This window comes from Cnephaeus nilssonii (assembly GCF_951640355.1).
Source record: "Cnephaeus nilssonii genome assembly, chromosome: 4".
NCBI classification, from domain to species: domain Eukaryota; kingdom Metazoa; phylum Chordata; class Mammalia; order Chiroptera; family Vespertilionidae; genus Cnephaeus; species Cnephaeus nilssonii.
In genome coordinates this window covers 51,516,464-51,542,282 of record NC_137075.1, presented here as the reverse complement: position 1 = coordinate 51,542,282, position 25,819 = coordinate 51,516,464, and the positions used below count along the sequence as shown (strand labels likewise).

The 25,819-nt window shown below is 41.4% G+C and overlaps 1 pseudogene across 1 annotated transcript; it reads right to left on the bottom strand.

Annotated features, from left to right (window-relative positions):
- Positions 1–16,006: 16,006 nt before the first annotated feature.
- On the bottom strand, positions 16,007–16,625 carry LOC307098270 (large ribosomal subunit protein eL15-like; annotated as a pseudogene). Its single transcript has one exon. The product of its transcript is annotated as a large ribosomal subunit protein eL15-like (transcript).
- Positions 16,626–25,819: the final 9,194 nt, after the last annotated feature.

Here is a 25,819-nt window from a genome sequence, read left to right as displayed (position 1 = left end):
CCCACGGTCCCCTGCGGCTGTGGCTGGCCCAGGCGAAGCCGCCCCAGGTCCTGGGTGCCTGCAGCTGGCCAGAAGGAGGGAAGCCCAGTCCCAGGTGCCTGCGACCAGCCAGCAGAGAGAATCCTGGGTCCCGGATGCAGGGCAAGGCAGAGGCAGTTAGGGGTGATCAGGCCAGCAGGAGAACAGTTAGGGGTGATCAGGCAGGCAGGCAGGCAGAGGTGGTTAGGGAAATCAGTCAGGCAGGCAAAGGGGTTAGGGGCGATCGGGCAGGCAGTCAGGCAGGCGAACGGTTAGGAGCCAGTGGTCCCGGATTGTGAGAGGCAGTCAGACATCCCCCGAGGGGTCCCAAATTGGAGAAGGTTCAGGCTGGGCTGAGGGACGCCCCCTCTCCCATGCACGAATTTTGTGCACTGGGCCTCTAGTGAAGAAATAAAAGGTGACTTTAAAAGAGGTTTTGACAAATTGTCTGTTTGATGGAGAGACTCAAGGAGAGAGTAAGTTTTGTGCTTTAATGGATTAATGGATAAGAGAGGGTCCAGGGGTGAGTAGAGACCCGGGGCATGTGTGTAGGGGTTTTGCAAAACCTGAATCTTGTATGACTTACAGGAGCACTTTCAAGAAAAAAATAATATGAATGCAAAATTAGGTATACAGCCTTCGACAAAGCCCATGCAAGTGAGGAATTCCGAGATGAAGCTTCATTAGCTTCATAGAAAATCCTCTGGTTGAGAGAGGGAAATGGCGAGTATCTAATGATACTCAACAATAAAAATAATTTTTGAAAAAAGAATATAAAAAAGTAGAAAGCCTAAATAATCAAGTTTAATAAATTATGCTACAGCCATCCAGTGAAAATCTATAAGGCCATTAAAAATCACATAGTAAACCAATATTTAATGCACAAAAACTAAAATAAACAGGGGAAAAAGGAAGAGTTGGGGGTAGAAAAGGGAGTAAGCTTTACAATTGTGGAACAGACTCTACTGTGGCTACATTTCAGGGGGTTTTCAGTAAGCCAGAGCATTCTGTTAGTTACCAGACTCCTGTAAGAAGTTTAATCCTATTTTTAGGGGAACATAAATAAAGATTTTTAATAATTTTTTTTCTAGCTGGAAACAGCGATACACCAGTTTGAGAAATTCTACAATAAGAAACTGAGGGTTAGTGAGACAGATGCAAAGGGGAGGATTTGAACAGGACAGTAAAATGGAAAGGAATTAGGGGGTGTTTACTAGGTGGTGTGCAATAGTCAGAGAGAAGGCCACATTTGTACACGGATCATCTTTAAGAAAAGAATGCCTAGAGGTGCCCAGTGCAACATGGACCACCATGTGATTTTCTTCCCAGAAACTGAAAGGGGAGATAAGGATTAATAGCTTCACAGCTGAAGTTATTTTTCACTCTCTCTTCAGTTTTCTACTAATTATGTTTTTTTTTAATTTAAATATGTTTTTATTTATTTTTTTAGACAGAGAAGAAGGGAGAGACAGATAGAAACATTCATTGGCTGCCTTCTCTACGTTCCCTACTGGGAATTGAGCCCACAAACCAGGCATGTGCCCTGACCAAGACTCAAACCCCTGACCTCTTGGTGCATGGGACAACGCCCTGATACCTATCTCCTCTCTTCTTTATTTTTCCTAATTATACCAATTCCCAATTGTCAAATATGTCTAAACTCAGGAAATAAGAGACATTTGTGAGACATGTAGAACATTTTATACCTTGAAAGTATTTTAATCTTCATCAATTTTTTTTACAACTATTTTTAGATACCTTGAATGTAGGATTAAACTAAACTAATGATGTCCTTCTTAAACTCTGGGACAACGGGGGGGCGGGGGGGGGGGGAGGCGGGATATGGTGCCAAGTCACCAAACTGGCCAGGGCTGTGGAGAATCCTAATTTTATGGAATGGGGTTAATTTGGATGCTTTTATTTCTAGTCATAAGAATAGTAAACCCATTGAGCAGCTGACAGCCTGCAGTTAGACTGGAAAAGAAAAAATGTCAGGACTTTTAGTGGTGACAGCACAATCTAGCAACAAATTCTGCATGATTTAAAGTAATAGAAAAGGGTACCTTGAGAGGAAGAACTAATGGACTTACAGAAGGGCCACTAAAAAATAAATATCTAAGCTTTAAACTATTTTACCAGAAATGAGCAACAAAATTTATTGCAGATCAAATACAGATGAAGGATAGGAGGGGGTTTCAACAACAGAAGATTGGCAGGGGAGCTTGGGAGACAGGGGAATAGGTTCTCTCTGTCCTGAAGGGAGGCCAGTGGAGAGTGGGAGGGCTGCTTTCTCTGAAGACTGGCACTCAGCTCCTCATAATAATCAATAAAAGGAATGTTGCATGCCTACTCTCTGGCTCGTGTGAGATTGTACAAAGTGCCTTGGACCACAATACTCATGCAGCAGGAAGGGAGTGGGAGAGGCAGGAAAGTCTCCTGCCATTCCTGCCCTAATGCAGGGAGAGGCAGAGTCTCTCCCTATGCTTTCCTTCTCCTCCTTTCCACAGAGTGGGGGTGAGGGGGTGGGGGTGCTAGGCAGGGGAAGGACACTTTCTAACATAATAGAGATAGGTAAGACATTCCTGATAGAACAGGCTGGAGTAGCATTCATAATTTTAGTCCAGGAGATTCAGTGATTCCATATGTATAAGAGTAGCGTGCCTCCCTTCCTTCCTTCCTCTCTCCCCTTTTATCTCTGTCCCCCTTTCTCCTCCCCCATTTCTTCTTATATTCCAGGAAGTTGCTCAATTTGCACAGTCTGAAGTCACGGTTTTTCTCGTTCAATATTATACAGGCAGTAGTCTGTCAGAGGAGACAACCTGATTGTCCATCCATCCGTCCATCCGTCCATCCATCCATCCATCCAGTAAATCTTTATGGATAGTCTTATAGGTGCAAGGTAGTATTTTTAAAACATCACAAGATACAATTCCTCTCATCAAGAAAAATATTGTCCAGTTCAGCTAAAATAGCTCTATGGCAATCTTAAATTATTAAGTGAGAAATGAGTGATACTGACAATATAGGAAATTAAAAAAGACTTAGAACTGGTAAGGGAGGCTTAAAAGAGGAAAAGGGACTTGATTTAGAATCTGAATGGATGTGGGGATTTTTAAAAGGTATTTTTAATTGATTTTTTTAGAGAGAGAGGAAGGGAGAGAGATAGAGAGGAACATTGATGAGAGAGAAGCATCATCGATTGGCTGCCTCCTGCACACACCCTACTGGGGATCCAGTCTTAACTGGGGCTGACTGGGAATCAAACTGGCAACCTCTTGGTTCCTGGGTTGATGCTCAACTGCTGAGGCACACCAGCTGGGCGGGAGGATTTTATTTTTAATCCTCACCTGAAAACATGATTATTGATTTTAGAAAGAGTGGAAGAGAGAGAGAGAGAGAGAGAGAGAGAGAGAGAGAGAGAAACAATATATCGATGTGAGAGAAAAACATTCATCTATTGCCTCCCCTACATGCCCCCACTTGGGGATCAAACAGCAACCTCTTGGTTTACAAAACGATGTTCCAACTAATTGAGCCACACTGGCCAGGGTGGGATGATTTTGGATATCTTAAAGGTCTGAAAAAGCCCTTTGAAGAAGGCAACCACATGGAAGCCTATGTGTATGCTATGGACTGAATATTTGTGTCCCTCCAAAATTTATATGCTGCAGCCCTAATTCTCGATATGATGGGGCTTTTGGAAGGTATTTATTTCATGAGGATGGAGCACTCATGAATGGGATTAGTGCCATTACTCATTTGTGTTTCAATTACATCTCAATGAAACTTAAAAATCTGGGTCAGTTTCATTCTCTTTGGCTTGGCAGTCATTGCTATTCCTCTTTATCATGATTTTGAAACACTTGTGCAGCATCTCCAGTTTGTCTCCAGACTTTCTCCTTGCCACCACATGTGGAAGATAGGAATATAACATTGTGAAGTCAAATCTCAGAAAAACATCTTAAAGGAATAAAAGCAGTATGCTCAAAGAGCAGTATGCTCCATTGGACAAATAGAAATTCATATTGCCTGTATCAATAATGGCAGTAGAATTTGCCAACATTAATTTCCTAGTAACTGGAGACCTGGAATTCAAATTGAGCCAGCCAGCTGGACATGGATGAGCATGTGGATCACTTATTGATCTTTAAAAAAAAAGAAAAAAAAAGGTTTCCAGCCTCTATTCCTATAGCTTCTGATTTAGTAAGGCTGAGGTAGAATTCAGAGAATTTGTGTATTAAACCAAGATAAGAAACAATAGCATTAGGATTAGGCAAAATTAACATTTTCACCCTTGCCTCCACTAGAACCCTCTGCCATTAGCAAGCTGCTATCCTCTCTCCCTCTCATACCTCCTCTCCCCACTTGTCTAATTTCCACCATGCAAATCATGGTGACCCACCCATTGCAAATAATTCCACCTCTTATCGTAACTAACCATCTCTCCCCATTTTATTTCTTTTCACCTGTCTCCAATCACTATAGCCTTCCTAATCCCTGAGTCAAAAACAATTCGAAGATCCCAGACTAATCAGAGAGGTATTTCTTTTTCTCGGCTCCAAGTCACTACATGGGATGAAGGCCCTGGGGTTTCAAAACAGAGATTTATTTACAGAAAATCAGCTCCTTGCATCACGCAGGTCTCTGTTGTCAGTTCTCTTATGTGGCACTTGCTTACTACATTGGACTCATCTATGGACAATGAGTACTCTCCTGTTTTGGTTTTAGGGAAAGTTATTAAGGCTTAGAGCAAAGTTGTTTATTTTTGCTATCCAAATTTCTGAGAAGATATTTTAGATAAGCAATTCATCACTCTCTTTGATCTCAAGTTATCAGCTTCAAAGAATAACATTTAAAAATAATTTTTATGTGGTTTCTAATAGTTAGCCTGCCTTGCATGCACTGAGGCTTGTTTTAAGAAGTCTCTTCTGTTTTTGAGCATTTTTGTCAGATGGTCAAGTTATATGTTTGTCTTTTGTGATAAAATTCAACAACTCATTTATAGAAATAGCCCAGACTTTATTGATTATGGTGTCAGACAGTGGTAAACTGAATGCATTGCTCTTCTTTATGTGGCATTTATGAGAGTATGGAGTTAATTTCCTCTCAATCTTCCAGGAAGAGCATTGTCTTCTGTTTCTTTCCTCCCCTTTATAACTGCTCTTAAAAAAAAAAGATTCCACTTTATACATTTAATATATTTGGCAGGAGGGAAGATGGTTAACATTATTTCTTCTACATGTAGAAGTAAACTTTTATGTTCTTTTTGTCAGGATCAAGGAAAAAATGGTGTTAAAGGGAGGACATTTGGACAAGGGGCATAAATATGCCTCAGAGATCCACTCAAGTGTACATAATTAATTTTATTTTTTGGTTTACTGTCTGAGAGATGGTAAAATATAGTAGGCATAGTAAAAAAAAAGCAGTAGTAGCACTAAATATCTAGAATTGGAGAAACTAGTTTCCAAATTTTGCTTTTCTACCCATGTAATCTTGGGCAAGATTCTTTATTCTTTTATTTATTCATTTATTCATCACACAAGTATGCCTTGAGTATCTTCTATGTGTCAGACATTGTGAAAAGCACTGAGATTAGAGGAGCAGAACACAGTCCTTGCTCTAATAATGTGTGGCTGACATGAGAATGTGACTCATAGATCTCAAACAAAACATTATGCTCCTTTTGTCAAGTAATAGGAAATACACAGCATTACTCATGAAGTAATCTTTTCATTTAAAAATTTTTATTAAGGAAAAATTAAATCATTTGCAAAAAAAGAATACTACAAATGTCTTCACCCACCTTTAACTCATACCCAATTTCTTCAGTGAGTAAATAGCATGGGGGAAGGTGGCACCATTGTAGATTAAAAGACATGTAACAACATGCTGCAGCTTCAATGATAGTGGAGAGTCTTGGTTGGACTAACTCTCCCTCCTATGGCAGTTATGAAATTTGGACAATATATTTGTAAAAATTATATTAAGGAACTGGAGAGTGACCCAAATTAAAATTATATGAAAGTCTATCCTTGAAAGAAGAATTATATGAGTGAGATTTGAAGATTCGCAGGCTCCTGTCTACACAGCAGGAGCAGCAGAAGCCACCATCTTACTGGCTTGAAGGATCAGGCACAGTTTGTGGCAGGCAGAGCAGAAAATTAGAGGAATAATCCTGAAAGGGAGAGAGCTGTACAATGGGAGAGCCCCAAACATACACGTATAAAGTCACCTAAAACGTTGGATGATTGCTAAACTATACATAGCTAGGGAAGACACCAAGGGGCTTTGAAAAGTAACAGTAGCTGGAAGCTGAATGAATTGAGTGGAGGGTTGATTTGCTGCTCACCAAAAGGAAGACAGAGTTAAGAGTTGAGTCCAACCAAATGGACTGTTTTCTAAAATAAGAATTACTCATCAGAACATAAGAGAATACAGAGATATTACACTGTATAATCCATAATGTCTGGTTGCCAATCAACAATTACTAGATGCAGAAAGAAAACATAAAAGATACTCAAGAAAAAAAACATGCAGTAGAAACTGTCCCCGAAGGGATCTAAGTGATGAAAATTGCACACAGGAACTTTAAAGCAACCAACTATAATAATAAAAGTGTAATATGCAAATAAACCAAACCACCAAAGAGTGGAACAACCTTCTGGACAACCACACTATGACACGCACTGGTGCCAAGCCAACCAAGGCAGGTGCCATGCGATTGGTCATGGGGCAATGGTGGGCCCCCCGACCAATCACATTGCACCTGCCATGGTTGGTTGCCATCTGTGCGGTGCAGCCCCCCTCTCCCCACTGGTCGCCTCCCCAGAGGGTAGCCTGGGCCACCCTCTGCAGGTGGCCAGCAATCGCGGGGCTCCACGATCACCCCAAAGAGGGAGGCCCAGGCCACCGACCAGTGGGCTGCGGCGGGTGGGGTCTCCCTCTGTGGGGTGATTGATCACAGAGCCTCATGATCGATCGCCCCAAAGAGGGAGGTCCAGGCCACCTGGCCAGCAGCCACAGAGGGAGACCAGGCCACCCGGCTGGCGGTGCTCGGTGGGTGGGCGGGGCCTCCCTCTGAGGGGCGATTGTTCTGGGGACCCCACGATCAATCGCCCGACAGAGGGATGCTCAGGCCAGTGATGCTGTGGCGGGTGGGCGGGGCTGACCAGCAATCGCCCACAGAGGGAGGCCCAGGCCAGCCAAGCGATTGCACCCCATGCCTGTCGCCTGCAGAAGGAGGTGACTGGTGGAGGGGGGCAGAAGTGGGGGAGGGGCCAGCTGCCAGCAGCAGGGTGAAGGAAAGCCCTGATAGGCCCTGATCACTGGCCAGGCCTAGGGAACCTACCCATGCACTGTGGAGTCCAACAGGCTGGATCCAGGCCGATTGGCTCCCCCAACCTCCTACAGCCCCTCCCCCAAGCCAGCCCTGCCCCCAATAAGCCCCCCCCCCCACCTCCCAACCTTGACAGGAGGGAGGAGGGAGCCCAATTCTTCGTGGTCCCTCCCCCTGGCTGGCATGGCAACAGAATTATGTCTGAAGACCAACTATTGGCACAACGTACCTCTGAAGCCGAAAGAAGCCGTTGTCGTGGACAGAATGTATCTGAAGACCTACTATTGGCACAGGCCAAGCTGAGGGATCCCCCTGAGTGCTTGAATTTCATGTACCGGGCCTCTAGTAATAGACATGTCCAAAAACTTAAGGAAAATATACACACAATGAATGAAAAGAAAGAAAAATTTTAGCAGAATTAAAGTTTTTGTTTGTTTGTTTGTTTGTTTGTTTGTTTTTATGAAATAAAGCTTTCCCTGTCCTAGTGTCTGTCCTACCTGTCTAGGTTTGGACATCTCTTCTAAGTACTAGGCTCTAATTTACTCTCACTAGGCATTATGGAGGCACAATCAATACTAGGTAGTATCACCTATTTCAGCTGCAGTAAGTCTGATCTCAGTGGGGAAGAGAGTGGGTAATGGTGTTGGTTGTGTGATGGTGGTAGTGGTGGCAGACAGAACTGAAATGCTAACTGAATATTAGGGTGTAAAAAGGAAAGTATTCTACATTTTTGCTCTAATTAAATGAGATTATACATCTATGGTATTTCCCATAAACTTTGCCATTTCATCACAGCCAAAATTATGTTTCCTCCTGTGTTTCTTGAGAAAAGAAAGAATTTACACATAGCAATTTCTACTCAGAGTAAGAAGACTTAGTTCTAGACGTTAATATTCTAACCTATTTGGAGAAGTTAGGTAAAATCCCAGAAAACCCAAGTTTTTTTCTTCTCTAAAGCAAGAGGGAGATTAGATGAAATGATCTCTTTGTATCTATAACATTTAATATTTAATGAATTCCAGACCTGAATTGGGTTTTTTCCCATCTCTTATCTTAATCATTGTAATATCTATCCTGCTTACTCTACAGAGCAATTATAAAGAACAAATGAGATAACAATAAAAATAGCTGACATTTACTGAGGAATCACCATTTTCCAGGCACAATTTTAAGTGCTTTTTTTTCATGTATTAACTCACCTAATACTAACAACAATAAGGTAGGTACTATTTTTATTAGCCTCATTTCACAGATAAGGAAACAGAGTTAAATATCTTGGCAAGTTCTCACAGTTCACAAGAAGATGTAGGATTCCACCCTACTAGTCTGTGGTGAAGATGTGGGAATCAAGCATTTTCAGCCCCTGTTGTTAAGAAGGTAAATTGGTACAACCACTACGGAGAACAATTTGACAATAGTCCTAAAGCTAGATGCTCACTCCTACAAACTGGAAATTTCACTCACGGTATTCACTAAGAGAAACTCTTGTGTATATGTAGCAGGAGACATAGACAAAAATGTTCACTGAAACATTATTTGCAATAGGGAAAAACTTGACCATCAATAAGTGAATGGATATATCATATATATATATATATATATATATATATATATATATATATATATATATGAGAGAGAGAGAGAGACTCTATAACAATTAAGTGAATGTGTATCAATATAAATAGATCTAGAACTATGTTCTCCAATATGGTAGCCTCTAGCCACATAAAGCTCTTGACAACTTGAAATATGGTTAAAGATATATGTTAGAATAATATTCTGGATGTATTGGGTTAAATAAAATACATACTAAACTTAATTTTACCTGTTTCTTTTTGTTTTTTTTGATGTGGCTATTAGAAAATTCTAAGTTACATATGTGTGTCATAATTTTATTGGACAACATTGATCTGATAATTTGACTTAAAATAAGCAAGCTACAAAATGATAGAAACTGCATGAAATAATCTATCAATACTACAAAATATATGAAGTAAAATTATCTACTATTCATGTAGCATATACAAGCAATTAAAATACAAAAATATGGACTGAAGTTGTACCCTCAAAATTAATAGTAATAACCATTCTTTAAGAGAAGATAAGGGGATAAAACTTGGAAAGGAGAAAAAATGGGAACTTTTATTTGTAATATTGTTTTATTTATATAAACAATATATCTGAAGCAAAAATAACTAAATAGTAATATTTGATCATTCTTGAGAGTGATATTTATGTTTTGGTATTTTATTTTAACATTTCAAAAACAAAACAGAGTTAAAAATTAAAATAAGACTAATAATTTTACAAATGCAGCCACACACTCATTTTCATACTATCACATTTTTGCCAACCTTCCAGTTTTTAGGCACCATATTAAACCAGAGAATCCAGCAAAGAGCTCCTTGGGGATACTCATGTAAATATGAGGACATTAAAAAGAGAGGCTAATGAAAGCTAATGGTTTTTTTCTGACTATAAAAGTAATATGTGCTCATTGTAGAAAATTTGGAATATTTGAAAAGTATATCGAAAAAGCCGACAATTTCCCAAAAGCCCATCACTAAGGGAAAGTCACTGGATATTTTGGTTTATTTTCTTTCAGTCTGAATATTTGGATTTTTAGTTTTGTTAAAATAAATGTTAAAGTAAAATATCTGACAGATATTTTGAAACAAACCATGTACAAGATTGTTTTGTCTTTAATAAAAATAATGTTTGCCTTGGGGCTTCAGATTGGGCTTATGATAATTAAAGAAAACCAAAAACAAAAATAAAACCAATACCTAATATTCACTAAAGGCTGTACCCTGCATGTTACATACATCATATCACTTAAACTACTTTCCAATGTAGAAACTACTATAATTTCCATTTTACACTGAAAAAAAAAATTAGGCATAGAGGGGAGGCTCTAGTCTAGAGTCTAGGAGGACATGAAGGTGGGATTCAAACCCAGAGAGTTTGATAAATACAGAGCCAACCTTTAAATCTCCAAGGCCGGTCCCCTAAGAATGAGTCTGTGGGTTTATGTTGAGTGTGTGTGTGTGTGTGTGTGTGTGTGTGTGTGTGTGTGTGTGGTGTGGGACAGTGGCATAGAATATATTCTGCTGCCTTTATTCCCTCCCCAAGCCACTTTCCAGAGGCCCCTACATCTCCATTACTCCAAACTCAGAATAAAATCTGGCCCATTCTAGAGATATGCAAAATTCAGATGGGAAGAGGCCCAAAGCCAATGTGAATGTGCAGTGGAGCTGAGGCTGTGAAAAATGTCCTACTGAGGTTATGAAGAGAGGGTCAGTTCAGCACTCAGATATGCCTTGTGTTGTTACGGATTCAGAGATTCTCTTTGCAGTCATTATCTCACTCTCAACAACTCTCAAAAGGCTGCAATTGGAACAAAGAACCCCAGCGCCCTGGAGTGATCAGTGTCTGAGTCTACGTACTTCTTCCTGTGTCTGGACTCATACACAGGTATAAGTGATGGAAAGATAATTTTAACTCACATTTAACATTTGTTGAGCCCTCATTATGTGCTTTGCCCAGGACTAAGAGCATTACTTGTTTATTTAATCTTCATAAACCCTATAAATAAGGTTCTATTATGATTCCCATTTCATTGATAAAGACACCGAGACTTAAAGAGGTTGAGAAACTTGCTCAGATTACAGATAGCAGTAACAGTGATGGGATTGTCCACACTTTCAAACTAAGAACTACAAACTGCAAAGTCCATAGTCTTCCTCTCTCCTTTACCACTCCTCAGTCTATGAAGACTTTCTTATTTCCTTTTGCTGGCCAGTATAACATGACAATGTGTGAGGCCAGTAGAAGAAACGTATGTGACATAGAATCCCCCTGACACTGATACAGCCAATCAGATGACTCTTATCTTTTACTAGTATAAAGACATCTTTGCCTTCAGTTTCTCCCACCAGGCCTGCCAAGTTTGGATTGGGTGCCTGCTGCCAACTCCTGGTTCCACCTAGTTAGTGTTCAGGAATGGTCCATAACCCCAAAAAGCAGACTTTAAATGGCTTGTTTTTGCATTGCATGTTGTAGTCCTAGGAGGAAACTTGGACAATTACCAGCTTATAAAAATAAGAGAAATTAGAACCATGCTTAATAGGAATGAGGCCTGCCAGTGATCGGAGCCAGGAATTAACCTTTTGAAATGTGATGTGAGATGGGGGTGGTGCAGGGGATGGGTTGGGAGAAGGATGAATCAGAGTGCGAAGGCAGCATTAGCCAAAGAACTGACCAATAAACAGATGCTGGGCACTTAACAAACTAGTAACTCCATAACTAATGAAAAGGAAGCTATTTTCAAGTCATTTTAAAAAATTCCTGTCTCTTGGAGGCTGAGGAGCAGTCATCACTGGGGACCTTGACAGCTGAGATTACATGCTAATGCACCAGTTGCTGGAACTCAGTCACTCCCTTGGTCTTAAAGCAGCACTCCATCACAGTACCTGCCCACTGTATTATTGGTATGGGCCCCAACGAATCTTTGAATTTCATCACTGTCCCAGGTCCTTCTAAAGGCTTGGATCTTCATGATAATGCATACACATGATGAGTATATTAGCAAAAGAGCATGCATACATAAGATGTAGTGAATTAGTGGGGTAGAGGGACATCCAAGCTTGTATCTGAGACCTGAATTATTAATGCAGAGATAAAATGTACACAGAAAAAAGGGAGTAAAATAAAAAGGGAAGGGAACAAGCTCCTCATATCCTTACTCTTCAGTCCTTTAGCCTAGATTAGTGATGGGCAACCTTTTGAGCTTGGTGTGTCAAACTTCGCCAAAAAACTGAACATAACTTGGGTAGTGTGTCACTTTGAGGAAAAAAACTAACTCCAAGACTCTAGTCAAAAATGTTTCATCCTCAGGAGCAGCAAATGTTTCATCCTCGGCATGCGGCCGCCTCAGCGGCCGCGTGTCAGAAATGGCTACGCGTGTCAGTGCTGACACGCGTGTCATAGGTTCACCATCACTGGCCTAGATAAAGGAATGGGAATTAAGTGTGATCAAAATTTTTTTCATACAACCTCATCTGTTTACATTGATTGTCTCTTCTGCCAAGGGGTGCACATTGCAGGAAGAAGAATTGTGTATTTCCTGGGAAATGAAATCAATGCACCAATATTTGACTGAAAATGACAAGGCAAGGGGGGAAATTGGACAGTTGTGTCTTTGAAATTGTTTTGCATACATTTTCCCAAGCTCTAAGAGCAACATTTATCTGGCGGAAGGCAGCCCTGTCTTTGTACTCCATGTGCAGGCTTAAAATGAGTCTCCATAGTCATCCCAACATCATTAAAAGCTGTTCTCACCATTCTCACCCTTCCCGATGGGCCTATAGGAGTGGGACTAAACAGTACGTCTATCAGAGGCAGCCCTGGCAATCAGGCAGATCTCTCTGGTCAGGAGCTTTTGGGACTTGCTGGGGTTCTTTTTTCACAGACAGAAGAGCGGCACTGTACCTGTGTCTCAGCTGCAATGCTGTCCCTGGCAAGTCCTTTAAGACTAGAATACAAAGCAACTACTGACATATAAAACCTCATGAAATGGGATTATCAGTCGAATCCAGAATTGACTCAGCAGCTCCCATCAGTGACAACATTAAATTCCCAGCAATTAGTCAGCGATTAGACTAAAGGGGGATGGATGTTTCTGGGCTGCTGAGGCCCCTCTGGCTCTCCATTTCTAAAAAGTCATTGACCACTTTAGATACCAGAAGAAATGGGATGAGAGAGGGAGTGACTTCTGTAGCAGGATAAGGCTGAGTCCTACCCATCACGTTTTCTTGTGGAGAACAGTCTGCACTTTTCAATCAACTGGACTTCCCAATAAAAGTTATATTATTTTAAACGCTTTAAATTATACAGTACATATAAATAAAAGCCCAGTATTATTACTAAAAAATGGTCTGCTGGTCAGCACTGCAGTTTTGTGGCCCTTCTATCTGTGTGTTGGCATTGCCACTCCTTCTGAACACCTCCTTCAAGGTTTCAGAAACCTTGTCCCTTTGTCTTCATTAGTAATCTATCCTTGGAACTCAGTTGATTTGTTTATTTACTTATTTGTTTAAAAAATATATATATATATATATATATAGATAGATAGATAGATAGATAGATAGATAGATATAGATATAGATATAGATATAGATAGATAGATATTATTTATTAGACACATGGCTCCTATGTTCATCAGTTCTACCTGCATACTATTATAAATATGTCCTACTGGTTACTTGTATAATTAAGGAAAAATTTTTCCTTTAATGTCAAACCTTTATTAAGTACCAAAGGACTTTCTTAGAGGGGAAATTGGTAAGATGAAGAATGTGGGTAAGAATCAGGCTCTGGAGTAGGACAGTGGGGTTCACTCTTTGCTCTGTCACTTAAATAGTTGTGGATTTGGGGCAAGTGACCTCACCTCTCTAAGACTTTCTCCTCATCTATAAAATGAGCATGACACTATAACAATATCTATAGTAAGGCCTGTTGTGAGGCTTCCATTACACATTTGGCACAAAATAAGAGCCCAGTATTATTACTAAAAAATAAAGCATGGACCATAATCTTGTGGAATTCATAGTATATAGGGAAATCAATCATTTAAAGATAAATAATGATATCAAGACAAAAGTGCTATAATAGCCATGAAAAAAGGTCTAATAAAGCATAGATGAGGTAGCCATTTATTTTTTCAGTAAGGATCATGAGGCTCAGCGAGGAAGTATTGTTTGATCTCACTTGGCTGAGAAGTGAAGGGAGAAGGTTCTAGGCAGAGGAAACAGCAAGAGAAGAGGCAGAGAGCCATGAAGCAGGAGAGGATGTAGTCAGGAATTTAAGAACCCAGCCCACACGAAGGGATGCTGGCTTTCTGAACTTTGGGAAGGATTAACTTCTGTTTATTTCTGAGAGGCCTGTTGAATAATCTAGTTAGAGTCAGGACGGACATTTTTCTTTAGCCTGATGACCCATCTTTTGCATAAGATGAGCTGGCCAGGAAGGTAAGTGTGGAACGCGCTATGGAAGAACTGAGGCAATGGGCACTCACCCAACCTATCTGCTTGTCACATTGGTTGAGTCAGTCACAATCCAATCAAACTTGGTTTTTGACTCATTGACTTCTCATTCAAGAGCACCACATCCTAATTGTGTACATTGTCACTCACTAAGTCAGACAAGGTAGAGAGGAAAAAAAATAAAAATAAAAGGAGGCTTCCTGGTCATATTTACCTTGAAATTGTTTATTTACTAGTTCATTTGTTTACAGAACATTTTATGTGTCACACCAGCCCTCTCAATTTGTTGGGTCAGCCTGATTCTCCAGAAGGTCAAGGGATGACTTGTTCATCATAATTATTGAACACAGCTTGGTTTAATTTCAGATTTAATGCCTGGATAATATTTTTTTTCTTTGCCCTTATGTGAAAATGTACACAAAAAACTTACAAATACAAAACTTCCTTTATGTAGAAATTTATAAAAATGGGGAGATTTGAAACAAAAGTCAGAAGAGTTTTCTTTCTCTCTGAGTGCAGGAGGTCTCAGCCTTTAAGGGGAAGGGAGAATAAAGCTTGACCAATGCATAGTTGAAGCATACAGACAAATCAAGAAAAGTTTCAAATGAAAAGATGATGACTGAGCCAAAGCTTTACACATTCTCTCAATTCTATTGAAGAAACATGTCTTAGTCTACTTATTATTAAATGTCCTTCTTAAAAATTATTTTTTAGTTATTTTAGGAATAATCTATATATACTAGAGGCCCAGTGTACGAAATTCATGCACGGGGGGGGGGGGGGGGGGGGGGGGTTGTCCCTCAGCCCAACCTGAACCCTCTCCAATCTGGGACTCCTCGGGGGATGTCTGACTGCCGGTTTAGGCCCGATCCCAGGCAGTTGGACATCCCTCTCACAATCCAGGATTGCTGGCTCCCAACTGCTTGCCTGCCTGCCAGCCTGATCACCCCCTAACTACTCCCCTGCCAGCCTGATCAATGTCTAACTGCTCCCCTGCCGACCTTGTCGCCCCTAAGTGCCCTCCCCTGCTGGCCTGATTGCCCCTAACGGCCTCTGCCTTGGCCCCCACCACCGTGGCTTTGTGCAGAAGAACATCTGGATGGATGTCCAAAAGATGTCTGGTCTAATTAGCATATTACCCTTTTATTAGTATAGATAACATATATGCCCCTAAAAAGTTATATTATTTTACACACTTTAAATTATACAGTACATATTCAACCTTTTTTACCCTTTTTTTTTTCTAACTATATCTTATTGATTTTTTTCACGGAGAGGAAGGGAGAGGAATAGAGAGTTAGAAACAGCGATGAGAAAGAAACATCGATCAGCTGCCTCCTGCACACCCCCAACTGGGGATGTGCCCGCAACCAAGGTACATGCCCTTGACGATTATCGAACCTGGGACCCTTCAGTCTGCAGGCCGATGATCTATCCACTGAGCCAAACTGATTAGAAACCCCCACCACCACTTCTTCTTTTTTACTTTTTAGATTATCCACATTTATAGATATGGCACTAATTCATTTTTCCATTGATTTTTTTTTTTAAGCAAACATGACTGTCCTAAATTGTTTGTTAGGTAAGAATTTTACAAACATTACTTATATTAGTGGTAACAGTGGAGCTGAAGAGTATTGCGCCTTCTCCAAGCTGCACGGCAAGAACCACCAATAGTATGGTGGAACTTGTGGCCCCTTCCCAAGGCCACGCTCTTGCGGCCCGCAGATGTCAGCCCTCGCATCTCCCTGTGCTTGTGGACTGGTTTGGTGATCCACTGGGTGTCAGGATTTCTTCTGATAGCTTTATGGAATGGATCAATGAGGATAACCTCAGAGAATTTGTACGTGGAATCTTCACCAACCCAGTAAGAATTCAGGACTCTCAGAGCCCCACAGTGGCATCCAGCTCGCTCTTCGGCAGCAGACTGAAGACTGAGCAAACTTTAGCTGGTTAACACCGTGACGGACAGGCTTGCCAAAGGTCACACCCTTAGGAACAGGGTGCTTTTGGCCACCACGGCGCACACGAATCTGATATATGACATAACCTTGCTTGGCCTTGTAGCCCAGCCTGCGCGCTTTGTCGGGCCGGGTGGGGCGGGGGACTGGGGGGCTGTGGAGCGCAGAGAGCTGGCGGTAATGCCAGCAGCGCACCCTGAGAAGGAAGCACATTACACCAGGCTGCTTCTTCCTCCATAGCTCCTGGATGTACTTGTAAGTGCCCATCTTGGTTTACCTGATGGCTGCGGCCTGACGGAAAGGCTCCATTGATTTTGAGAGAGAGTGGGAGAGGGATAGAGAGAGAGAAACATCAATGTAAGAAACATTCCTTCAATTGCCTTCCTTAGGAGCCCTAACTTGAAACCCAGGTATGTGCCAGGTATGTTCCCTGACCTGGAATCGAACCTGCAACCTCTCCGTGCACAGGACCACGCTCACGCTCAACCAACCTATCCACTTCAGCCTGGCTGTCATACTATTTCTGGAATTTTATTTCAATTAATTCTCGCAAAGTCTGTGGTTTAGGTATTATTCACATTTTGCTGATGAGAAAAAACAGCAACAACCAACCTCTTCATTTTGAGACATTATTCTTCCCTCATTGCTGCCTTTTCCTACCAGCCCTAGAAAGGCTCTTGACATTGTTTTCACTGTGTATCCAGAGACAGAGCATTCTCCTCACCACTACCCTCTCCAAAGCCTCCTCTGCACTGGCACTGAGGCTGTCCTGGAGGGCGCAGAGGCTAGGTAACAGAGACAACGACAGGATTGGGACCACTGGAGCCACTGTTTCCGCCTGTCCTCTCTCTGCCTTTCTCCACCACGCTGGAGAAGGTGGGGCCGGAGGCTTCCGGCAGCACTGCAATTCGGAATAGGCCAAGGTTTGCAGCGCTAGCTCTTTGGACACCGGAAGTGCTGCAGTCTCTCCCTCTCCCCAGTCGCTGTCGCCCGGAGGTTATAGGGCTGCCCTGAAAGTTCTCTGTGCACCTCCCGTCCGTGGCAAACATGGCAGTGGACTCGGTGATGGAACTGCTATTTTTAGATACTTTAAACACCCCAGCGCTGAGGTAAGACTTCCCTGCTTGATTCTGACTCTGCTTCTAGACTGTAGGACATGTACAAAAAATCCTTAGGCATGCTTTGGCTTTCCCTCCTGCTGGTGGCCTTAAATTCTGCACGTACACACCTCCTCCCCACAGCTGGGTGTGGGCACCACGTCTGTGGGAGAGCATCGGAGGCCAGGACATTTCTCTGTGTTAGCTTAGGCTCCTGAGTCTTTGGTTGAGTTGGCTGTTCTGCTTGCTTTGCTCCCCTGCCCCCTTCCCCTCGTCAACGTTGGGCCTTGAAAATATATTGGTTCTCAGGTTTAGCTCAGGTGGTGTTGGGAGGGTCTCAGACTGCCTGTGTTTGACAGCAGTTCCGGAGACCGAGCAGGTCACGATGGCTTCGTGATTCCTAAATCCCTCCTCCCAGGTCCTTTTTCTAACGGGAGTTAGGTTGCCCAGATGTGACACTCATTTGGTTTAGGATTCACCCATTAGGACATGACATATTTTCACGGAACAGCTTTTGCGTGGAGGATACCTGCGAGGAGGGGAATCAGCAGTGAAAGGAACCAATGGCGGATTTGGAACTCCCAGACAGGGAACCTCGCTCACTCCCTGCATGTCTCCCCACTGCACTCCCTGCATGTCTCCCTCAGCAGCCGACCTGGGCGTGCAGGAGGCTTGGCTTCCTTCGTCGCCCAGAGACAAAGGAAGCCAAGCCTCCCGCCTGCTCTGCCGGCTCCCTGGCTCCAGTGGATGCTGCCATCTTTGTGGCTATGGGCGCCACCATATTTGTGGCTATGGGTGCCGCCATTTTGTCACAGAATGACTGTTAATTTGCATATTACCCTTTTATTAGATAGGATAAAAGCCTAAGTGACCAAATGACCAGTCGACCCATCGCTATGACATGCACTGACCACTAGGGGGCAGACGCTCAACGTAGGAGCTGCCCCCTGGTGGTCATTGTGCTCCCACAGTGCGAGTGCAGCTCAACCAGAAGCCGGGCTCAGGGCTGGCAGCAGCGCTAACGAGCGTGGCAGCAGCAGGTGCAGTGGGGCCAGGTTGAGCAGAAGTGGCTCCCGGCCCCAGCTCAGGTTCCTCCCCAGCCACCTGCCGCTTCCTGCACTGCTACATCCCCTGAGGGGTCCTGGATTGTGAGAGGGTCAGACTGAGGGACCTCACCGGTGCACAAATTTGTGCACCGGGCCTCTAGTCTATTTATATATTACTAGTTGTTTCCACTGTGGTCAGGATTTTATGATTTTAATTCTTTATGATTTTAATTCTTTATCATTTATTGAAAATTGATTTATTGTCTAGCATATGGTCAATTTTGGTAAATCGAGATGCATTTGAAAATATTCTGCATTTTGTAATTATTGAATGCATAATTGTGGATTTATTCATTTTTCCACTTAATTCTATTAGCTTATGTCTTAAAATTGGTAAGTTATTTTATTAGGTATATATACATTTAGATTATTAAATATTCCATTTTAATTGATCATTTTATCATCATGAAATGTTGCTGTTTATTACTATTAATACAAAATAATAAAATTTTATCTCTAATAATATTAAATACTGAAATATTCAGAAGTATTAAATTTTCCTTTTAATTGTCAAAATGAAATTTTTTTCTTTATCTCTAGAATTAGTGCACACAAAGGCTTTACTTTATCTCTATTAATACTACATAATAAAGTATTTTAACTATTCTATTTGTTTGTTTGAAATACTTTTACTCTTATTTTGTATTCCAATTAGTACAACATGCGTCTTTGATTTATTAAAATTTACTTTAAATTAATATTACCTTATAACACTTTTAAAAATGTTTTTTTTCTAGTTTTATTGAGATATAGTTCACACATATCATTATATTAGACTAGAGGCCCAGTGCACGAAAATTCATGCACTTGGGGGGCGGGGAGGTCCCTCAGCCCAGCCTGTACCCTCTCACAATCCGGGACCCCTCAGGTAGGGTCCCTAGGCCTGGCTTGAGATCAGGGCCTATCGGGGCTTTCTTTCTCTGGGCTGCAGGCTGCTGGCCCCACCCCCACCGCTGCCACTGCTTGCCATCTGTGCAGCACTGCCCCCTCTTCCCTGCCACCAGTGGCCTCCCTCTGCAGGTGACAGGCTGGGGTACAATGGCTTGGCTGGCCTGGGCTTCCCTCTTTCTTTGCTGGGGGGCGGGGCCAGCCCTGTGAGGGGCCGTTTGCCTACCTGATCACCCCTAACCCCTCTGCCTGCCTGCCTGATTGCCCCTAACTGGTTGCTTGGGGGCAGGGCTAGCCCTGCAAGGGGCTGTCTGCCTACCTGATCTCCCCTAACTACTTGCCTGCCTACTTGATCACCCCTAACTTCTGGCCTGCCTACCTGATCACCCCTAACTGCTGGTCTGCCTACCTGATCACCCCTAATCATTCTGCCTGCCTGCCTGATTGCCTCTAACTGCTTGCTTGGGAGTGGGACCAGCCCAGCGAGGGGCCGTCTGCCTACCTGATGTCCCCTAACCACTTGCCTGCCTACTTGATCACCCCTAACCGCTGGCCTGCCTATCTGATCATCCCTAACCACTAGTCTACCTATCTGATCACCCCTAACCCCTCTGCCTGCCTGCCTAATTGCCCCTTACCACTTGCTTGGGGGCAGGGCCAGCACTGACTTCCGGTTGGTCAGCCTCCGGTCATTACTGGTCGTTACAACCCAGGGTTTTTATATATTAGGATTAAGGTATTCAACACAATGTTTTTATATTAATCATTTATATTAATAATTATTTACTTATAGCTACAATATGTTTAGTTTACATCTATCACCTCACATAATTAACAATTGTTTTCCTTATGATAATAACTTTTAAGATCTACTCTATTACCTTCTATTTTGATTCTTGGTCTCTTACCTCACAAACATACAACGTAGGAGACACAAAATACACCCCAAAAATTGCATGCAGGAAGTATGACTCACTTTTCTTTGGTTCCTTTTTCTCCAGGAACTTGCCTCCTCAAGTTTATCTCTTCAGCTCAGTGAGACTGACCATAGCACAAGGCCACCACTTTTTATCAGTCTTTCTGCCCCATGATTTGAACTGGAAAATGTGCTAGGGGAATAAAGCAGTGGCAAATATGAGACTTTCAATGTATGCGCCTACTGTCTGTGATCTTGGCCCCTCAAATTCTGGCTGCCTTACTTGCTCTCTTATCCTGACAAACCACTGTCTTATGGTATTTTGTCCAGCTTTTATAATTATCCATAATTACTCTATCCTTAATTACTCTGTCAAGTGGAAATACATTATTCTCTCTGAAAGTACTGATTTAGAATTTTTGTATTTTGTTTAGAGAAAAAGTCAAATTATTTATATACTAGAGGCCCAGTGCATGAAAATGCATTACTGGAGTGGGGGGTCTCTCAGCCCAGCCTGACCCCTCTCATAGTCCTGGAGCCCTCAGGGGCGGGAGGCAACCCGGTGATCGGGGGAAGGCGATGCCCCATCACACATCTGCTGCTGCCACTGCCGGCAGCGCAAGCCTCAGCCGGCCCTGGTTACCTGAGCCTCGGGCAGCCCTCGGTGGCTGGGCAGCAGCCATCTGAGGTTTGCCTGCACCTCAGGCCAGCCCTGGACGGCCGGGGGGCTGAGGGGACTGGGCGCCACCATCTTGTGGCTGTGGGTGCCGCCATCTTTGAGGGCGTGATGGTCAATTAGCATATTCCCTCTTTATTAGATAGGATAAAACATGGTCCTAATGTCTGGTCTCAACTCTTCCTGGGTAGCAACATAAATAATTCCCAGGATTATTCCTTATCTAGACCTTACACTAGATCCCTTCTTTTATCCTTCATCTTTGGAGCTCTGAGAAATGTTCTTGTACTAAAAGTACGAGAGATTTCTGAACTTAATTCTTTCTACCACAATCCTATTGTTCCTTTACAGATGTTTATGGCTCCACCCATCTACATATAAGGAAATATAGTACCTTCACCCTTTTTCCATCCTTACTTCTTCTTATGTAGGGTTAGACAACTAGAAAACCACTAGCCCAGCACCAGGCAAAAAATAAATGTTGAAAGAATGAATAAATAAATAGATAAATGAAATTAACTCCTTATGTAAAAAATAGTTGAGATCGTTTTTTTATTCTCCCCTTTCATTGTTAACCCATACCTTATTTTAATTAAAAAAAAAAAAGATAAATAAAGTACACAATAATTTGAGGTTACTCTCCTAAGGTCTATATTTAGTGAGATCCCAGGGATTGAATTTCACAAGTTTTTAGTCCATATAAAGGTATGCCAAAAACTTCATTTTTTTTTTTTTACTCTGAATCATTTATTTGTTTGTCATGTAAGTGCTCACCCAGAAGTGATTTTTGACAAAAATCTCCCTGTATACACTTGGCTAATCTTGACTGGTATAAACAGTTCTTGTCATGTGAATTCCTATTTGGGAACATGACATAGCTGGTGAGACATAGCTAGTTTGTTCATTGCCTGGTCTCATTTTTCAAAGTGTCTCTCTTGGAATAAACTTAGAAATAGGAAGTCATCGTGTCATGCACTGAATTTCTGTCAGGGCCTGTTCTGTCATGTTTCTAGATCTCCCAACATTTTTTCCTAGGCCTAGAATGGCTTTCTCCCTTTTGCTTGTCTGGTGAACTGCTTCAATGCTCAAAAGTGTTAGCCCCAATATCCCAGCAACATAACATGTTTCCTCTTCTGGTTCTCCCTTCTTTCCTGGTACTCGATTACAGTGCTTGTCATTGCTGTGAATTATTTGTGTCTTTGTTTCTCACTAGACTCTCACAAGGCACAGTGTGTGTCTTACTCTTCTACTAACTTCGGTGTCCAAAATAGCAACTAGTACTTATTAGAACCTCAGTACATTTTTTAAAAATAAAATTCACACACATCAAAATCTCCTTTTTAAAGTGTACAATTCAGTGGTTTTTAGTTTATTCACAAAGTTGTGCAACCATTACCACTCCATAATCCCATATAATTTTCATCACCCCCAAAAGAAACCCCATACCCAATAGCATTCACTTCCCATTTTACCCTCCCTCCAGTCCCTGGAAACCACTAATCTGTTTTTTATCTTTATGGGTTTGCCTATTCTGGATATTTCAAATAAATGGAATCATACAATAATATGTGGCTAGTTGTATCTGGATTCTTTCACTTATCAAAAAGGTTTCAGGTCCATCCATGCTGTTGCAAATGGTAAGAGATCTTTCTTTTTTTACAGGACCTGGAGAGCATTATGCTAAGTGAAATAAGTCAGTTGGAGAAAGATAAATATTGCATGACCTCATTCATTTGTGGAATATAATGAACAACATAAACTGATGAACAAAAGTAGATCCAGAGACATAGAAGCGTTGAACAGTCCGTCAAACCGCAGAGGGAAGGCAGGGGAGGGTGGGAGTGGGGGACAGGTAAGTGATCAACCAAAGGACTTGTATGCATGCAGATAAGCATAACCAATGGACACAGACACTAGAGGGGTGAGGGCATGTGCTGGGGGCGGCGGGGGCGGGATGTGGGAGCAGCTGGGGAGAGGTCAATGGGTGAAATAGAAGACAAAGGTAATGCTTTTAACAATAAAGAATTTAAATGGAAAAAAAAAATGCTTCCCAGATTGCTGTAAGCTTTTGATTAATTCCCAGAGTTCTAAAAAAGTTTACAGCAATCTGGGGAGCAATTTTTTTTTAAAGAAAAATGGTTGATCCTTATAAGAAAAGCAAACCTTGTGGATATTTAATTTGCCCTCTCCTCACTCCTACCCCTCCACTGCTCCAGCTCTGTGGTAGCCTTAAAGCCCAACAGTTTCAATTACGGTGCGAACCATCAGTCTGGTAGCCCCTGGAGGGGACAGGATGGAACTGGAGCTCCTAGGAAGTCACCTTCCCAGAGAAGTGTCACCATTTGACCTTTTTGGTGGTTCTATGAAAGACTCCACTTCAAGACTGTCTTTATTTGACCTGATGCAGCTTTCCCAGTGAAAACAGCCTTTTCCTGAGGGCATTTGACAAAAACAATCATAGATAATTATGGCTGCTTGAGGCAATAGATAGCATTTGGAACAAACAACAAGCTATTTACAAATCATTTATAAGGGTTTAGCACACACAGTATATAAAGGACTCTCCCAACAATAAAAAGACAATCAAATTTAAAATTGGATAAATGATTTGAAAATACATTTATTCAAAGAAGATATGTGAGTGGCCAATAAGCACTTGAAAAGATGCTTAACATCATTATTTGTTAGGTAAAGGAAATCAAAACCACAGTGAGGGGAGTATGGCAAAATGGGTAAAGGGGGTCAAAAAGTACAAACTTTTAGTTATAAAATAAATAAGCCATGGGGATGTAATGTCCACCATGGTGTCTATAGTTAATAATACTGTATTTCATATTTGAAAGTTGCTAAAAGAGTACGTCTTAAAAGTTTCCACCATAAGAAAAAGAAATTTTGTAATTATGCATGGTGGTGGCTGTTAACTAGAAGTATTGTGGTGATCATTTCACAATGTATACAAATATGGAGTCATCGTGCTGTGCATCTCAAACTAATAACTGGTATATGTCAATTTTACCTCAATAAAAAAGAAGCAATGAGACCTTATTCACATCCACTAGGATAGCTCTAATCAATAAGACAGACAATAAACAAGTGTAGAGAGGATTTTGAGAAATTGGAGCTCTCATACACTGCAGGTAGGAATGTAAAATGGTGCAAAAACTTCGGCAAACTGTCAGTTTCCAGATCTTGACTGTTATAAATAACACTGCTATGAACATAGGGTTACATATATTCTTTCAAATTGGTCCCTCAGGATTCTTAGAATATATTCCCAGATGTGGAATCGCTGGACCAAAAGGTAGTTAATTTGTGAGGTAACTCCATATACTGCTTTCCATAGGGGCTGCACCAGTGCTCTAGGTTCCCCTTTTCTCCACATCATCACCAGCACTTGTTTGTTGATTGTATTTATTTGATTTATCTGCTACAACCTGAAGACTCTGGGTTAATGAAGCCCTGGAACTGACTGCTTTAGCAGGAAGTGAGATGGGACAGAAGTAGTTCTCAGTATTGTGCTGCTTCATATTGGCGGTCCAGATTTTTTTTTTTTTTTTTTTTTTGCTCAAATATGGAGGGCACCACCTGTTGCATTTCTAGGTCTTTCAACCATGATCTTTGATCTTGTATTTGGAATCATATACTTTTGTTCTTATCTTTTTGCCTAACTTGGGCAGCTATCTTGCCTTGAATTCAGACTCTGAACCCCTCGCCTAATTATTTTTTGTATTCACTCGATTTTTCCAGTGCAAATATCTTAATAAATTTTGGACTCAAATCATAACCTTTAGTGTTCTTGATCCTTCTTGACCATCAGTCTTTGGGTACATTTATCTGATCTCTTGCCCAACTACTACTCTGTATCTTCACTTAGTAGATGATGCTAAACCTCATTCCTCCTTTGCCACCCTGCAATGACTCTTCCTTAGCAAGATATAAAAATCTCTAAATATGTAAGTCCTGTGGTGTGACCCATGAAAGATTATGTAACCAGCCTTTTGGAGACATACTAACTTTTCCTGACCCCTATAATCCAGCACACTCCATGAATATGTTTTAAATAGGTTGTTTATAAAGCAAACATTTGTATATCAGGTTACTCTAATTCTGGAAATAGATTCCCCTAGTGAAAAGAATGATCCTTGTCTTAAAAGATGAACCATAGTACATTAAAATTTTGAAGAGTTTATTTGAGCAAATGTTTATTTGAATTGGGCAGAGACAAACCAAAAATGGTTGTGAGCTCTGTAGTGGCAGAAGGTAAGGGAAGAGCTTTGTAGAGCAGATGCAGAAGCAAGCAAGAAAGTTACTTGATTAGCTATAGTTTAAGTTACTGCCTTATTTGGGAAAGTGTAGTTGGCTGTAATATGTTGTTAAGTTTTGATTTCTTAACCTTAAGGCATTTATAGGAATTGATTCTGGCTTAGGTTTTAGTTTGCTCCCTTAGGCTGCCAACACATTAAAACCATCTTATCCAATAGGATTTTTGTTTACTTATTTTATCACTTATATACATTTAAAATTATTATTAAAATTTCCTACTTTGGGTCCCTTGAAAATGCTTTTGTTCTTGTTATTTTATTGTGTCAACTCAGACTGTACCATTTATTCTTCTTTTTCTCCTCCCCAAACTTCTCCTAGCATCTCCATATAGATAGCCATCCTCTCTCCCAAAATTTGGAGTGGGTACAAAACTGAAAACAATAATGCCTATCTAGTTATTTCAAAATTAAATCTCATAAAGCAAAAATGAAGAGATTGTAAGGTAAGAATAAAGT